The sequence below is a fragment of the Chrysochloris asiatica genome, unplaced genomic scaffold (genome assembly GCF_000296735.1).
Source record: "Chrysochloris asiatica unplaced genomic scaffold, ChrAsi1.0 scaffold00122, whole genome shotgun sequence".
Classification (NCBI taxonomy): Eukaryota; Metazoa; Chordata; class Mammalia; order Afrosoricida; family Chrysochloridae; genus Chrysochloris; species Chrysochloris asiatica.
In genome coordinates, this window is record NW_006408640.1 from 2,911,959 (window position 1) to 2,929,409 (window position 17,451).

Here is a 17,451-nt window from a genome sequence, read left to right on the forward strand (position 1 = left end):
CTTGGTAAGTATTTACTCCAGCCTGAAAATTACATTTTCACTTTTTATTTTAAAGGAAGAAAGTTTTAAATTTTATAACATTGAAATATAACACCATTCTGTTTCTTTCATAGTTGTTTATTTTGTTGCTAGGTCTATAAGTTTGTAATAAATATGAGCTTCATATTTATTCTTTAACCAATATCACACTGCCTTGGTTAATGTAACTTTAACAATAAACCTTGAAACTAGGACATGTAAGTTTTCCATTTTCCTTCTTTTAAAAAAGTATTTGATTACTGTAAATTTTTTACCTATTAATTTAATCATTCTTTGACAATTCATTTTCTAAAAATGTTTGTTGTGGGTTTTATTGGGATTGCATTGAGTCTATAGAGCAATTTAGAGACAACTGTCTTGTAATCGTCCTGTGCAGGGTCACTATGAGTCACAACTACCTCCATGGTACTTAACAACAACAATCTTGTCATCATAACTATCTTGTCTACCAATGAATTAACTGATACATTTCTCCATTCATTTAGATCTTTAATTCTTCTACGCATGTTTGTAGTTTAAGTAAAGAAGATGAATCGTTTTCACATGTCTTTTATAAAATTTATACCCACAAATGTAGATGAAACTGTTTAGTAGACTGAGGGTTTTTTGTTTTTTTGTAATTCAGGAAAAATTTTTTAAAGCTGATACATATAGAAATGTAATTTCATTTTTCAAATTTACCTTGTATTCTCTGATCTTCCTAAAATCATTCTTTTGTGGGGTTTTTCCCCTTCATTTATGATTTGTAGATTCCTTAGAATTTACTGTCGACATGACCAGGGTGAATACAAATAAGTTAATTTTACTTATTTCCAATCTACATTCCTTTTACTTATTTTTCTTGCCCCAATGCAATCTTGACTTATTCCTGATCTTAAATACAATGTATTCAGTGTTTCATCATTATTAAGTATCATGTTAGTTGTATGTTTTTCATAGCTGTCTTTTATCAAATTAGGAAGTTAATTTCTATTCATAGTTTGCTGGTGGTTTTTATTGTTTGTTGAGTCTATCGAATGCTTTTTTGATACCTATTGAGATAATCATGTTTTGTTTTCTCTTTTATGCTATTTTGTTGTTGTTAAGTGACATCTAGTCAGTTTCCACTCATAGTGACCCTGTATAGGTTTTCTGAGGAGCAGCTGGTGAGTTTGAACTGCTGACATTGCAGTTAGTAGTCCAGTGCTTATTCTATACTGCCACACCAGGACTTCCTTTTATTCTATGTTGCTGTTGTTAAGTGCCATTGATGTTCCAACTCATAGTGACCCTGATGAGTTTGAACCATTGACCTAGGGTTCAAAAAACCCTTGCAGTCAAGTGCTTATCCCACAGCACCACACCAGTACTCCTTTTTATTCTATGTTGTTGTTATATGTGCCGTGGAGTCGGTTCCGACTCATAGCGACCCTGTACAGGGTTTCCGAGGCTGTAAATCTTTATGGGAGCAGAAAGTCTCATCTTTCTCCGTGGAACAGCTGGTAGTTTCAAACTTCTGACCTTACGGTTCACAGCCCAATTCGTAACCATTACGTTACCAGAGCTTCTTTTTTTATTCTATAACTACAGTGAAATATATTGATTAATTTTCAGATGTTAAGAAAACCTTGTATTCCTGAATAAAATCTAATTGTTCCTAATTTATTCTTTTCATACATTGTAGAATTCAATTTTTAAATGTTTTGTTAAAGTTTTTGAATCTATATTCATGTGGTACGTTTTTCTATATTTTCTTATAATATGGCTCTCTGTGTAGTTTGGATATGAGAATAATACTAGTCTTATAAAATAACTTGGAAAATTCTATTTTGCCTCTATTATATGAAAGAGCTTTTAAAAACACTTTCTAAAACATTTGGCAGACTTCACAAATAAAACCATTTGAATCTGGAGATTTCTATTCAGGAAACTTTTAAATAATGAACTCATTTTATTTCATTGATGTTGAAATGTCTTCTTGTTTTATTGACACTGGATATCTATTTTTTGTTGAGCTACTTTTATTAAGTGTGATTTTTCAAGAATGATGATCATATTATTGAAGTTATCATAATATTTCTTTATTTTCCTTTTCATGGCAATCAGAACTGAATTGAAGTCCTATCTTTTATTCTTGATATTGGTAATATTCATTGATTTATTGTACTTTCCTTGTCTTGTGTCTTAAAATAGAACCTTAGAAAAATCTTTTGATACCTTTCTTCTTTAATTAATATGGATATTAAGACAATAAATGTACTCCCTAAATACAGTTTTATCTGAGTCTCACAATTTTTGATAAGCTGTACTTTCATTATTGTTCAATTCAAAAGATTTTTTAGTTTCCCTTAACATTAACTGAATAATTTATTTTGCAATATCAAAGTTTGTGTTAACTTTCTGTCATTCACTTGTAATCTAAATCTTTCATTATCACAGGATATACTCTATATGATTTTAATCATTTTTTATTTATAAAGATTTATTTTATGTCTCAGCATATGGGTTACCTTGGAGACTATTCATGTGCGCTTTAAAAATAAACATCTTTTTAATGGGCAATTCTGGTATTTATGTTCTTCATGTTCTGTGATAATTAAAGCATAGAAACTAAGAATAAATGTATGTTATAAGGCACATGATATAGTAAGATGTAATAAGTGATAACTACAAAAATGGGGGAAAGGGTACAGGAACAGAATTTTTGCATGTTACTGAAGTTAATTTGATATCAATTTAATCTAGGCTGCTATAAATGTAAAATACCTAAACAGATATTTGTACATAAATGTTCATTGCATCACTATTTATAATAACTAAATGGTAGAAACAACTGAAATGTCCATCAGCAGATTAATTAATAAACAAAATAGTGCATATACATTTGTTGTTCTTGTTAGGTGCCATGGACCCATAGCAACTCTATGTACAGCAGAACAAAACACTGCCCAGTCTTGTGCAATCCTCACAATTGCTGCTACAATGAAGCCCATTGTTGCTGGCACTGTGACAATCCATCTCGTTGGGTGGCCCTCTTTTTCACTGACCCTCCACTTTACAAATATGAAGTCCTTCTCCCAGGACTGCCACATCCTTACAATATGTCCAAAGTATGAGTGATGAAGTCTGGCCATCTTGATGTCCAAGGAGCATTCTGGTTGTACTGCTTCCAACACAGATTTGATTGTTCTTCTAGCAGTCCATTCATGCAATGAAATATTATTCGTATCTTTTTTGAGCAACAGAGCTGGCTGCACAATTGGATTATCTTGCAGCAATGTCAGAAGTAGACTATTAAAAATTGTAACCAAAAATCTAAGAACCCCAGCCAGCAACTAGAATGTTGGCAAATCAAAGGGAAAGAAGAATAAAGAGGAAGGAGGTGGGGCTTGATGGCAGATAGGATAGAGGTGCAGTAAAGATTTCCATCAGCAATACCACAGAATACCAGGCAAAGTGGGTTCAGAGGAGAGCTCCAAAACTCTGAACCATACATGTAAGAATATTTGAAAAGGTTTGAAAGCTTATAGTCAGTGGAACTTGTAGCATAGCTAAGAGAGTTCATACTTAAGAATCTGCCAGGCTCAGCAGCCCAGAGCTGACAACTTGGGTGAGAACAACTGGCAAGACCAAGCAGGGGAGCAAGGAGACCCACCCAGACTAATACCTGTGGGAACCTCAGAACAAAGATGGACAATATTCTTTATTTGGTTTTGTTTCGTTCTGACTTTTAAAAAAATATATATCTGTTCATTGTCCTCTTGCTGTGTGTGCACCTCCATTCTGGAGAATAGAGGGGGTGTCTGAGCCAGTCGATGCCTCCCCCCCGCCACTGGAGGGTTCTTCTACCATGCATGTGCACAGATGCTCTTAGCATTTAAAGAGATAATCACCACTTAGAACCAGCAGTGCAAAATGGCCAAAGTCACCCCTGAACTGTTTATTAATAAGGAAAAGACCAGAGCAGATGGTGTGGAGAGATAGAGACTTTAAAAACAAAACAGGATGAAAATTAAATCCTAAGGTACAGCGTAGCAAGCAACAGTGGCATCTTGAAATTTATCAGGTGGACTTGAAGGCAAAAAGCTGAAAGAGGATATTAAAGTCATACTCATATTAGGCTACAGAGTTTATTTTTTGTTGTTGTTGTTCTTCTCTCACCCCTCTCCTTTTTCAGTGATTGTAGATTACAAAATGCAATCTGTTTTTGTTGTTGTTGTTGTTGTTGTTGTTGTTGTTGTTGTTTTTACCCCTTTTACATTTAGGGGGCTCTTTCTCTATATATATTACCCAAGAAGAGATAGCAATTGCTGTCATATAGTCAAGCTATGATCATAACCTATAAAACCCCACAACCCAGGCAAGAACCAAAACCAACTGCCATATACCAGGAAGGCAGACAACATCTGCAAAAGTTAATCTGAGTTGAGCTATAAGAAGAGTGGAAGGAAAGCCCATTTCCTGATCACATCTACCTGGAGGCAATCAGAAAGTATAAAAAATACCAAAACACAAAATCAATTAAGTATTAAGGCCACAGATAATGACTAAACATGTCCAATAAGCAAAAACAGATGACCATATCAGCACACGTCCAGAAACAAGGTAAAATGTCTGAGACAAATGACCTAGAGGTAGACATGGACTCCATTCTAGAAGGAGGGAAGGCCTTGGAAATATCTGAGAAGGAATTTAGAAAAATAATAGAATGTTTCAAAACACTTTACTATGGAGTTCAGAAAAATATGGTAGAAGTCAGGAAATCACTACAGGAACAATCAAATAAGATAGATGCAGCATTGGAAACAATTCAAAACCTGCAGAAAGGTCCCAACGATTAATAATAAAATATCAGAAATAGATAATACACTGAATGGGCAAAGGAATAGAATTGAAGAGATGGAAGGCAGAACAAGTGAGCTGGAAGACAAACCTCTAAATACTACTTAGAAGAGCAAGCAGAAAAAAAGGATTAAAAAATCTGAAAAAAAAAATCTAAGATTCATGTTGGACAACATGAGGAGGAATAACTTAAGAATTATCAACATTCTGGAACAGGAAGAATCACAAAAGTCCACAGAGGAGATAATTGAAGAGCTATTGGAAGATAATTTCTCTAACATCCTGAAAAGTGAAAAGATAAGCATTCAAGAAACTCAACAAACCCCAGGAAGGATAGAACCCCCAAAAGAAAATCACTGAGACATATCATAATCAAACTGTCCAAAATCAAATATAAGGAGATAATCCTGAAAGGAGCTAGGAAAAAGATAAGCATTACATACAAAGGTAAGCAAGTCAGATTAAGTTCAGATCTCTCAGCAGAAACCATGCAGGCAAGAAGGCAATGGGGAGACATATATAAAACCCTAAAAGAGAAACAACTGCCAACCAAAAATCCTTTATCCAGCAAAGATATCAATCAAATACAACGGTGTAATCAAAACATTCCAGGATAAACAGAAGCTAAGGGATTTTGCAAAAGCCAACACTGCACTGTAAAATATCCAAAATGGAGTTCTGTGGACTGAGACCCAACAAGAACATACAACAACCAGAGATTGACATACATTGCAGCACCTCCCAGAACTCATTTGACAGATGGAAGAATCAAGAACAGAAGAAAACTTTAAGAACAAACTCAAAGAATCTGGGAGGTCAGTCTATGATCAAAACAATTACAATGTGAAAGAAGGTAAACATGTAGGAACAGAGATCCAGATGGTGAGAAGGTCAGTTAGATTACAGGATAAAATAGACTGTGCTAAACTGAGGGAAAAGTAAATGGAATATAAGGTAACCTCAGAGAAAATTCACACTTAACAACATACCAAGAAAATGAAAATCCAAGATGAACATAGAAACATTAAAACTATGAGGAAACACACAATGAAAAACACTAAATCCATGAACTCAGCAAAGGGAGACTCACAGAACAAAGAAAGCAGAAACACAACATACACACAAACATAATTGCAACAATTAATCCATACCTATTGATAATTACACTGACTGTAAATACATTAAATGCACCAGCTAAGAGATGGAGGGTGGCAGAATGGATAAGAAAACAAGATCCTTCAGTATGCTGTCTGCAAAAGTCACATCTTACACACACAGAAAAAAACAGATTAAAAGGTGAAGGATGGAAAAACAATATACGAAGCTAATTGCAATGAAAAATGAACAGGAGTGGCAGTACTAATCTCTGATAAAATAAACTTTAAGGCAAAAACCAGCATAATAGATAAAGATGGACATTATCTCATGATAAAAGGGACAATTGAACAAGATGACATAAACATAAAAAAACTATGCATCCAATGAAAAAGCTCCAAAATATATAAAGCAAACTCTAATAGATTTGAGGAAAGAAATAGACTAATCTACAATAATCGTGGGTGATTTTATTACACCAATTTCAAAAATGGATAGAACAAACAGAAAGAAACTTGACAAAGACATGGAGAAATTAAACAACACAATCAGCCAACTAGGCTTCATAGATGTGTACAGATGCATTCAACTCCAAAACAGCACAATACACATTCTTTTCCAGTGCACATGAAACATTCTCCAGAATAGACCATGTTTTAGGCTACAAAACAAATCTCCATAAATTTACAAAAATCAAAATACTACAAAGCATCTTCTCAGAACACAATGCTAGCAAATTAGAAATCAACAATAGGAAGACCAAGGAAATAAAGTCAAATAATTAGAAACTGAATAACACCCTGCTGAAAAGCAACTGGGTATTAGAAGAAATAAAACATGAACTCACAAAGTTCCTAGAAACAAATGAGAATGAAAACACAACATAACAAAATCTTTGGGATGAGGCAAAAGCAGTTCTAAGAGGATGATTTATTGCAATAAAGGTATACATCAACAAAGAAGAAAGAACCACAATTAACACATTAACACAGCATCTACAACAATTTGAAACAGACCAACAGAGGGAACCTACAGCCATCAAAAGAAAAGAAATAATAAAGATTAGAGCCAAAATAAATGAGATAGAAAACAGAACAACTATAGAAAGAAACAACAGGACAAAAAGCTGGTTCTTTGAAAGGATTAACAAAATTGACAGACCATTTGCAAACCTAACAAAAGAAAAGAGGGAGACGACACAGATAACATGCATTAGAAACCACATGGATGATGTTACCAAAGGAAATCAAAAGGATAATAACAGAATACTGTGAAAAGTTGTACTCAAAAAAATTGATATTTAGAAAAGATGGATATATTTTTAGAAAAACACAACCTACCTAAACTTACACAGAGTGAAATAGAAAACCTTAACAGACCTATGACAAAATAACAAATTGACCGGGGCATAAAAAACACTCCCAAATAAAAGAAGTTCAGGCCCAGATGGTTTCAAAATTTATTAAATGGCTACAATGGTCAAAACAGCTTGGTACTGGTACAGTGAAAGATACATTGACGAACAGAACAGAATCGAGAATCCAGAAATTACCTCATCCACATACAGCCAACTGATGTTTGACAAAATGCCTAAATATATTGCATGGGGATGGGATAGTCTCTTCAACAGATGGTGCTGGCAGAATTGGAAAGCGATATGAAAATATTGAAACAAGACCTTAACCTCACACCTTATACAAAAACCAACTCAGCATGGATTGAAGACCTAAATGTGAATCCCAGATTTATGAAGGCCATCAGTGAAAAATAGGGATAAATATGATGGCTCTAATTCAGGGAATACATAGATTACCAACCATTTTAAAAACTACACAAACAAAAGTAGACAAAATAGATGAATGGGACATACTAAAAATTAAAAAACTTATGTACATCATAAGACTTCCCAAAAGAGTAAAAAGGGAACCCACAGAGTGGGAAAAAATATTTTGCAATGACACATCAGAGAAGTGACTCATTTCTAAAATATATAAAAAATAACAACACCTCTACAAGAAAAGGATAAATAACCCAATTTAGAAAGGACACAGGACATGAACAGACACTTCACCAAGGAGGAGATCCAGACAATTAACAAACATATGAAGAAATGTTCACGATCACTAGCCATTAGAGAGATTCAAATAAAAACAACAATGAGATATCATCTCACACCAGCAGTAACAGCAAAGATCAAAAAAGAGAGGACAATAAATGTTGGCAAGGATGTGGAGAGACTGCGATACTCCTGCATTGAAGGTGGGATTGCAAAATAGTCCAGCCACTCTGGAAAATAATATGGCACTTATAAAGCTTGGAAATAGAAATACCTTATGATCCAGCAATTCCTCTACTAGGTATTTACCCACAAGAACTATGAGCCATAACACAAATAGATGCACACAGATGTTCATGGCAGCACTATTTACATTAGCAAAAAGATGGAGACAGGCTAAGTGCCCATCAACTGAAGAATGGATAAACAAACTGTGGTTCATACACACAATGGAATATTATACTACCTTCTAGAACAACAAGGAAGCTGTAAGCCACCACATAACATGAATGAACCTTGAGGATATTATGTTGAGTGAAATTACTCAGTCACAAAAGGAGAAACACTGCATAGGATTGTAAAAGACTAAGAAAAAGAACCCATACTAAAAGGGGAATTTTTTTTTTTTCTTTGATGGCTACCAGGATGTGGTGTGTGGGGTGAGAAGATGGAGGGTAATGTGGAGCACAGGGTAGGGAATAGACACAGAATAGTTTGGATGCTGAAGAGAGGGGCAATATACAAGAAAGGGGAGGGGAATGGAAGAACAAGGCAGATGGGAGAACATTTAGGCAACTTTGAATGGACTAAGTGGGACAGAGGTAAATAATGATGTATGCACAACCTTGGAACAACAGGGCTCTGGGATACAGGGATTGAGGCATGGCTTGAATGGACAAAAGGGGAGAAATAATGTTAAGATGCTTGACTGTCTTTTGAATCTTGGGTTCTCTTGCATACCATTGTAAAATAGATGCTTGCGGGGGGTGGGGGGAGATAAAAGAATAGCCAGATATATCACCATAGAAAGGTTGTAAGTCCGTCTTCTGACTATAACTGATTGTTGTTGTTGTTAACTGATTAGAATACCTAAAATGGGACTACAATGTGTGCAGTGAAGGAGGCTTCCTGCGGAGCTCCTGTATTGCATAAGACCATAGATGGAATCCTAAACCCCATCCAGAATCTTCTGAGATTTCCACTTGAAAGGGCAAGCAGACCAGCCTACAGTGGCTAGAAGAACAGAAGATACTTCTTGAAAGAAAGACCAACAGGAGAAATACAAAATAATAATAATAATAATAATAATAATAATAATGGCAGTCCAACTGACTACTACAAGAATAATCAAGTTGCTCGCCCAGGAGACATCATGGCATGTGGTCGGGTCCCTTCAGGGCAAACCTCCTCCAAAGACTAAGACTCAAGGGGAATACACGAGCAGACATGCACTCTGACTGGTGACCATGTTGGTCACCGATAAGGGAAAGTGAGGGAAAAACAGCAATGAAGCTGAGAGCTAAGTCCTACCATGTTCAGTAGACTCCTGCAAACCCCAGTGGAGACATGATTGGCCAGCAATATGGCAAGACCTAGGGGCTCCTGGGCCCAGAGTCAGTGACATAGTCAGAGAGGACTAGAGTAGAGAGTGAAGCATCCAGCTGATAAGAAGTGAGGGCTTATGCACAAGAACACCCACACTTGCAGAAAATATTCACTTGACCTGGCTTCAATGGCTGGATGATCAGAACTCAACTAGAAGAAAGCAGAGGGGAAAAAAGAGTAGAATTTGATGAACTTGGCCTGCATCTATGGATGCAGTAGCTCCAAAGAGAGAACAAATCTTTACGGCAAGGATCATTCCCAATTCCTCCATCTACAGAGTAGACAGCGATGGGCAACTTGGACATTGGCTACCCAAAATGTTGGGGGTGGGGTGGCTACAAAGGCAAGAAGTGACTGGCTTACAAGCTTTCAAGAGAGAGCCTAGATCTAGAGAACACAGAGAAAAGTAGAATCTCCACTGAGTAGTATCTAATCTGTCTGGGCGTGGCTGATGAAAGGAGATGGGGATAGGACTCTTGTGATACAATAGTGATTATTTACTATTAGGACTGACTGTCAGGATTGGAAATGTAAAGGTAGACATTTTGTATCAAAAGGAGTGGAGTGGTTGACTTTGCAGTCCATGAGCAGAGATCCCTGGGACCATCAATGGAGAAGAGTGGAGAGTGGGACCATACCCAGAGAAACAGTGGTGCCAGAGATGGAGGCAGAGACAATGATGTGGAGAGATGGAATGGCTGGAGACTCTAGACCCAGAGAGAGAGGGGGGCTGTGTGCTGACAACTGAGAGGCAGGCTTGCAGAATATACCCTTTGATTGTTTGGTGATGTGTGGAAGAGACTGTAATCATGGCAATGAAATGATATATGATAGGATGAATGTAAAGCTAATGTTTAATTAATGTATCATATAATTAATGACAAAACATTAAAAAAAAAAGAATCAAGAGGAAGCTAGAAGTTTGGGAAATTGTACACACCTGACTTAGCAGCCTGGTTCATCATGATCCCTTTGGGAAGATGATAAAATCATCTCTGATCAGAGAGAAAGGAAGGGCATTGCAAAGAAAATAGAAAAGATAGAGAAATAAAGAAACTGACCTGAAATGGAACAATGAAGCAGGTAGGGTGTGTTTGGGGAACTGGATAGACCTGAAAGAGAGTGGATCTTGGATTCATCATAGAGTGAAATCTCAAGATTCCCAGAGGAATTCTACCTGAGGAGAGTGTTGCAGATTGAACTGTAGAAAATCCCAGTTAAGGAATAGAAATGTCACAGAGGAAAGGTGCAGAGAAAATGCAGTGGTTCAGTGCAAGTTTGTGCTTCCATAAGCCTCAGTGAGTGTGACAAAATGTGGTCACCAAAACTTGATCATATAAACACACAGCTCCCAGGAAACCCATTTGCTGGAGATAACTGGGGCCACTCTTCAGTTCTACCCTCCATCAAAGGCTATCCCAGCCATTTATGTTGGAAAGCACCCACCATGAACTGACTGACCTGAGGAGGAAAACCTGCCAGAACACTCATAGCAGGAATATGACCCAGTGGACTGTGTACCCAGCTCACCCCACTCCTTAGGTTATGTCTGCCACAACCTGACATCTTATGCTACCCATCCCAAACCAATGCTCTAAGAGCAACTGTCCCAACACTGTGGCCATACCACACAAACCCAACTCTACAAGAGCACATATCCCACTCAGAAACATGAAAAGCCCAGTCAGGACTAGCTTAATACCCAGGGTACAATCCCTGGACTGGCACCATAATCATGGCCAAGAGCTCAGACTGATGCAAACTCCAGGTTACCTTCTCAGATCCTATATGGAGCTTAAGATACTGCTGTGGGACTGGTAGTATGCTCAGAATCCAGTATAGACCAGTACAGCACCTCTGGTACTGTCGCTGACCTGAGCAGAGCAAGCAACCTTGCCCTTGATTCTGCACACTGATTACAGTCCCACCTCTGAACCAGTGCAACACTCTAGACTGTGTTCCCAGCGCAGCACCACTGAAATCCCCATCCAGCCCCAGCATCATAATCACCCATGCTTCCCCTACACCAGAATTGCCCAGCCACAGAGAATTGAATTTGAAGAAACATAGTCCAGAATATCTGAACAAGATGTCTGGGGTGGATATGGAAGAATAAGAGTGCTTATGAGCCCTAATAGCAATGAGCAAGAAGAATATCCCAAAGAGAAGTGTAAGAAGAGATTCTTCTCATCTTCTTGAGTAAAAACAACCAAGGAAACAAATAAATCTGAATGTCCCTTAGGCAGCAAACATTTACAAAACATATGAAGAGACAGGAAACATGACAAACAAATTAACAAACAAGGGATAGAAATCATCCCTGAGGAAGAACAAATAATGTCATTATCTGACAAAGATTTCAAAGCATTAGTACTTAAAATGCTTGAAGAAATAAAGGGAGACAGAGATAAAGAGCTAAAGGAAATGAGGAAAACAATACAAGAACAAACAAACCAGAAAAACAATTCAATAGAGATAGAAATCTTTAAAAAAGAAAAGAATTAGAAAGATGAGTTTAAAAATGAAGTAACAAATGAATACCATGAAAAAACTCAAAGTAGAAATGAATTGTCTGAAAATCTAACAAAAATAAGAATTAAAAAAAAAAACAAAAAAATAATAAGTCTAAGGGATATGCGAGACTCCATTAAAAGAAATAATTTATGCCTAATAGGAGTTCCAGAACAAGAAGAGAAGTAGGTTCCAAAAGAATCTCTGAACAAATAATCTCAGAAAGTTTCTGAACACAAAGATGGGAATTTTCCCAACAAAGAAGTACAATGAGCTTCATGCAGGATGAATCCTAAAACAAACTCACCATAGCATATCATGATCAAGCTCTTGAAAACCAAGGACAAAAAGAAAAATTTAAAAGCAGCACTTAAGAAAAGCAAAGCATCACGGTAAAAGAGGACCCAGTAACATTAAGTGCTGACTTTTTTCAGAAACTGTATAAACAAGAAGGCAATGGGACAATATATTTAAAGTGTTGAAAGAAAAGAATTGTCTAACCAAAAATAATATATTTAGAAAAAATTATCATTCAACAATGAAGTAGAAATTAAAATATTCCCAGATAAAAAAATGTTAAGAAAATTTGTTAATGCCAGGTATATCTAAATGAAAGTTCCAAAAAGAAAGGTGGCTTAAAAGCCACCCTGAAGGTAGACATGCAGGGAGATCCGTCAGCAACAACACAGCATACCAGACCAAGCAGGCTCAGGGGATGATCCCAGAACTCTGAACCACATATAAAGGAATATTCAGAAGATTGGAAGGCTTACAGCTAGGGGAATTGTAGCAGAAGCAAGAAATGCAGTGCTTTCTAATCCAAGACGTTCAGCTGCTCTCGGAACCGCCATCTTGGGCAAGACTGAACAAGGGAAGGATCAGATCAGCCATGGATGCCTGACAGAACTGCAGTGATAAAGGTGTGGACATTCCTTTTTTTGTATCTGTTCATTGGTCTCTCACTGCCTATGCACCTCCATTCTGGGAACTAGAGGGGGCCTGAATGAGTGGACACCACACCCCCACCCCTGTAGAGTTGTACTATGCATGCACATAGATCTCCTTGAAATTTAAAGAGACAGTTTCCACTTAAAACCAAACGGGGAGGCAGGGCTTGATGGTGGCTAGGGTGGAGGTGCATGCAGTGAGGTTCACCATCAGCAATACCACAGAATACCAGGCAAAGCAGATTCAGGACAGAATTCCAAAACTCAGAACAACATGTGTTGTTGTCGTGAAGTGCTGTTGAGTCGGTTCTGACCCATAGCGACCCTGTATAGGGTTTCCGAGGAGCAGTTGGTGAGCTTGAACTGCCAATCTTGCAGTTCAAACAGTTTTGCAGTCTGGTTCATTAACCCACAGCACCACATCAGGACTCCCAGAACCACATAGATAGGAATATTTAAAAGGTTTGAAGGCTTATAGCTAGTGGAACTTGTAGCAAAAGTAAGAAATTGTGTACTTTTGAACTGCCAGGCTCAGTGGCCCAGAGCCGACAACTTGGGCAAGACCAAAGGGCAAGACCAAGTGGGGGGAGCAGACACACCACGGAAAAACACCACGGGAACATCAGAGCAAAGGTGGACAATACACTTTGTTGGTTTTGCTTTGTCTGATTTTCTTTTCTTTTTTTTTTTTGGTATCTGCCCACTGGCCCCCCACTGTGCACCTCCATTCTGGTGATTAAGAAGGGGGTGCCTGAGTGAGTGGACACACCCAACCAACACCACTGGTGGGTTCTTCTGCCACACATACACACAGATACTCTCAGCCCAAGAGCCAGCACTGAACTGTTTTTTTTTTTTTTTTTGTTTTTTTTTAATACAGATAAGCCAGAACAAGGGGCATGGAGAGGGAAAGAGAGTTTAAAAACAAAACAGGCTGAAAATTAAATTAAATCCTAAGGTACAGCATAACACCAACAGTGGCATCTTGAAATTGCTCAGACACCTTTGAAGGCATGATGCAGAAGAAAGGACATTAAAGTCATATTCACATTAGGCTACAGATTTTTTTTTTCCTCTTCTCTCCCTTCTCTCCATTTTCTGCGATTATAGACTACAGCATCCAGTCTAGTCTTCTTTGTTGTTGTTGTTGTTTTGGTGTTTTTTTGTTTTTTCTTGTATTTTTTTGCTGTTGCTGGTTTGCTGTTTTATGCCCCCCTTCTACCTTTTAGGGACTCTTTCTCTCCCTACATTACCCAAGAAGAGACAGCAACTGCTACCTTATAGTCAAGCTACAATCACACTCTATAAAACACCAAAATTCAGGCAAGAACCACTACCAACTGCCATATATCAGGGAAACAGACAACACCTGTGAAAGTTACTCTGAGTTAAGCAATAAGAGGAGTGAAAAGGGAAGCCCACATCCTGATCACATCTACCTGGAGGCATTCAGAAAGCATAAAAAATACCAAAACACATACTCCGTTATCTATTAAGGCCACAGATAAATACTAAACATGTCCAAGAAGCAAAAGCAGATGACCATATCAGCACATGTCCAGTAACAAGATAAAATGTCTGTAAAAATGACCTAGAGGTAGACCTGGACTCCATTCTGGAAAGAAAACAGGACTTGGAAATGCCTTAGAAGGAATTCAGAAAAATGATTATAAAATGTTTCAAAACACTTTACAATGGATTTGAGAAAAATAAGGAAGAAGTCAGGAAAGCGCTACAGGAACAATTGAATAAGTTAGATACAGCATTCAGAACAATTCAAAACCTACCGAAAGAGGTCCAAATGATCAATAATAGAATATCATAACTAGACAATTCACTGAAAGGGCAAAGGAGTAGAATAGAAAAGATGGAAGGCAGAACTAGCAATCTTGAAGCCAAATCTCTCAACACCAAGATATAAGAGCAAACAGAAAAAAGGATAAAAGACTCTGAAGAAGGTCTAAGATTTATGTTGGACAACATGAAGAGGAATAACTAAATAATTATCGGCATTCCAGAACAAAAATCACACAAGTTCACAGAGGAAATAGTTGAAGAACTGCTGGAAGAAAATTTCTCTAACATCCTGAAAAGTGAAAAGATAAACATTCAAGAAGCTCAACAAACACCAGGAAGGATAGACCCAAAAAGAAAATCACTGAGACCTATCATAATCAAGCTCTCCAAAATCAAAGATGAGGAGACACTCCTGAAAGCAGCTAGGGAAAATAGAAGTGTTACATACAAAGGCAAGTAAGTCAGATTAAGCTCAGATCTCTCACCAGAAACCATGCAAGCAAGCAGACAATGAGGAGACATATATAACCTCTGAAACCAAAAAAAAAAAAAAAAACAACTGATAACCAAGAATCCTTTATCCAACAAAGCTATCAATCAAACACGATGGTGTAATCAAAACATTCCAAGATAAACAGAAGCTAAGGGATTTTGCCAAAGCCAATCCTGTGCTACAAAACATACTAAAGGGAGTTCTGTGGACTGAGAACCAACAACAACAGACAACAACCAGAGATTGACATATGTGGCAGCACCTCCCACAACTAAATCAACAGAAGGAAGAGTCAAGACCAGAAGAAAACTATAAGAACAAACTCAGAAAATCTGGGAGGTTAGTCTTTGATCAAAAAATTACAATGTAAAAGAAGGTAAACATGTAGGAACAGAGATACAGATGGTGAGAAGGTCAGGTAGATTACAGGATAAAATAGATGGCACTAAATAGAAGGAAAAATTAATGGACTTTAAGGTAACCTCAAAGAAAATTTACACTTCACAATATATCAAGAAAATGAATATTCAAGAAGAACATGGAAACATGAAAGCTATGAGGAAACTCACAAGAAAAAAACACAAAAAGCATGAACTCAGCAAAGGAAGACACACAGAAGAAAGAAAGCAGCAAAATCACACACACACACACAAAACCATAATGGCAGCAATTATTCCATACCTATCGATAATTACAGAGTTGCTATGGGTCGGAATCGACTCGACGGCACTTAACAACAAAAAAATCAATAATTACACTGAATGTAAATGGATTAAATGCACCAGTTAAGAGACGGAGGGTTGCAGAATGGATAACAAAACAAGATCCTTTAGTATGCTGACTGCAAGAGACAAATCTCACACACAGAGACAAAAACAGATTAAAAGCCAAAGGATGGGAAAAAAAATATACCAAGTCAATTGCAATAAAAAAACGAACAGGAGTGGCAATACTAATCTCTGATAAAACAAAATTTAAGGCAAAAACCAGCATAATAGATAAAGATGGACATTAGCTCATGATTAAAGAGACAATTGAACAAGATGATATAACCATAATAAATATCTATGTTTCCAATGAAAGAACCCCAAAACACATAAAGCAAACTTTAATAGATTTGAAGAAATAGACAAATCTACAATAATAGTGGATGACTTTAATATGCTGCTTTCAAAAATGGATAGAGGAGAACAAACAAGATTGTGGATTTGGTGGAAGTGTAGGAAAGAGCTCCGGTAGCAACAACACAAAATAACCAACCAAGCAGACTCAGGGGATGGTCCCAGAACTCTGAACCACATATAAAGGAATATTTAGAAGGTTGGAAGGCTTACAGCTGTGGCAGAAGCAAGAAATCCATTGCTTGCTAGCCTGGGACACTCAGCTGCTCCAGGAGCCACCATCTTGGGTAAGACCAAGTGGGGGAAGGATCAGAGTGGCCACAGACACCTGGCAGAACTATAGAGATAAAGGTGTGGACATTCTTTTCTTTTGGTAGCTGTTGATTGTTCTCTTGCTGTCTGTGCACCTCAATTCCGGTGACTATAGAGGTGCCTGAGATAGTGGGCACCCCAGCACCACCCTCGGAGGGTTCTACTACACATGCACACAGATCTCCTCGAAATTTAAAGAAACAGTTTCCAATTAAAACCAAATGGCCACAGCCGACCCTGAACTGTTTACAACTAGAAAAAAGGCCTGAACGAGGATTGTGGAGCAGGACAAGCAGACAAAAAAGGAAATAAGCCGAAAATTCAATCCTAAGTTACTCTAAATAACCAACAGTGGCATCTTGAAATTTCTCAAGAAGAAAAGTGAAAAGGGAAGCCCATTTCCTTATCACATCTACCTGGAGGCAATCAGAAAGCATAAAAAAATACAAAAATAAATACTCATCTAAGTATTAAGGCCACAGATAACCCCTGAAGATGCCCAAAAAACAGAAACAGATGACCATATCTGCACATGTCCAGAAGAGAGATAAAGTGACTGAAGCAAATGAACTAGAAGTAGACCTACACTCCATACTGGAAGATGGGCAGGCTTTGGAAATGCCTGAGAAGGAATTCCTAAAAATGATTATAAAA